Below are 2,128 nucleotides of genomic sequence, written 5' to 3'. Positions count from 1 at the left end.
TCTTCTTCTTCTTCTTCTTCTTCTTCTTCTTCTTCTTCTTCTTCTTCTTCTTCACTCAAAACTAATATGGCGTGTTTGGCCTTGCAGTGGTGGACATTCTGAAAACATGGGAGTGCGTTTTGCTTTATGAATATTTCCATGTGGTTCAGGTAGCGAGAGAGGAAATACGAGTACAAAGGCTAAGACACTTTTGTGATACAAGAGTGAGGTACGACACGACTACTCTTTGATGTCATTGCCTCATACGTCAAACTTTAAGAAATCATGAGGAGGAAAAGACAAGCAGAAACCCAAGTTTAAAAATATAATAACAACAACAACAACAACAACAATAATAATAATAATAATAATAATAATAATAATAATAATAATAATAATAATAATAATACAAAATCATACTACTACTACTACTACTACTACTACTACTACTACTACTACTACTACTACTACTACTACTACTACTACTACTACTACTACTACTACTACTACTACTACTAATGATGATGATGATGATGATGATGATGATGATGATGGTGATGATGATGATGCCAATAACTTTTTTTCTTCTCATTTTTAAGTAGCTGTTTTATGCCCCTATTGACAAATATTATATGATTTTGAAGGAGAGTTTCCCAACACGCCTGTCCGGGCCAACCTGTGCTGAGAGAGATACATCATCCCAGCAAAAGACCCAGATACCCGATAAATGTATTCCCCTCTCATGAATCGAACTTGGGACTCTTGCATACATACATCCATCCAGTTCCAGGTCTGCGACAAACATCGGCGATCATGGTTCTCCATTAATTTCTTTGCTCGGACGCTCTTAAAAAAGGCTACGTTTCCCTGACCTTTCTCCGTTACCCATTTGTTTAGGTTAACTAAGTAGGTTGCTCTGGGCCTACCCCTGCCTCGTTTGCTTCAGTTTTGCCATTGGGAGCTAGCTGTTCAAGACCTTTATGTCTATTCAGGCAGGGGCGAAGGCTGACTTGTTTGACAGGGTAATCAAAGTGAAACGGGACCAGATATAGATCTATATGGCCTGTAGATATCACAGAAGAATCTTACTCGAGGCGGCGACTCTGAGTTGTGAATGAAAACAAATCCGGAATTCATATTGTATGTTCAACCGCCAAAATAATCGGGAAAGTATCTTATTAAATATCAGTTCCAACTAAAATTAAATTAACTTTAGATGTGAATACATAAACACAAAGCAAAGAAGCAGAGATGTCAGTACTAGATCTATATGTTATAGACCTACCAGAGAGTCTAACTCTTTGGTAGAACATGACAAGTATCATTTTTTAAATTTCACATTTGGCTGTTTTTTTTAGCCTTTCGCGGCCAGGAGCTGGTGTCATAATCGAGGTCACGATCTGATTATAGGACAGTAAAAAGTCGAGGAAAAAAAACAAGCACATGCAGCAGTAAAGAGATTGTTAAGAGTTAGTTCCCCTCACATTTGTGAGGTAGACTCGACCAGTGTTCGTTAGCTTACTTAATCAGGGCTTGGGATTGATTATAACTGTGGCCCCAAAGGGGTGAACAGGGTATATGTGGCAATGAAACAGCCATGCCTGCTATGCACATGTTCCCTTAACTGTATTGGTTGACTCTTCCAGCCTCACTTAAAGCTTACTTAATCAAAGCTTGCGACTGCTTATGGAGTGGCCCGAGAGGGGTGAGGAGGCTATTTATGTGGCCGTGAAACCGTTTTGAATGTTAGGCATACTCATTGTGGATTACGAACCTCTTTTTACTTTTGATTTAAGAGGTTTACGTTTAAGGATGAATTTGACAGCGACAATGTTTCAAAATTAGGAAGGGAAGCAGTGATTATTTGATTATATAGACGCTTCGCCCCTGTATTCAAAAACCGCATTTGTCGTTTCCTGACTGTTTTTAACAGTGAGCGTCCAACGTGGGCTTCCTCAAGCACTACCTCATTCGATTTCTGTTCCTTCCACGTTATTCTTAGCAGTCTCCTAAAAAACCCATTTCTGTTGCTTTTATTCTATTTTCACTGTCTTTTGTGATTGTCCATGCAAACCAGTAACCGCTGCATGACAGATGCTAGTTGACCGTCAGTACGATGAAGACTTAATTGATTGAGTGCATTTTGCCG

Source organism: Aplysia californica, unplaced genomic scaffold, assembly GCF_000002075.1.
Source record: "Aplysia californica isolate F4 #8 unplaced genomic scaffold, AplCal3.0 scaffold00175, whole genome shotgun sequence".
NCBI classification, from domain to species: Eukaryota; Metazoa; Mollusca; class Gastropoda; order Aplysiida; family Aplysiidae; genus Aplysia; species Aplysia californica.
Note: the sequence above shows the minus strand (reverse complement) of the source record.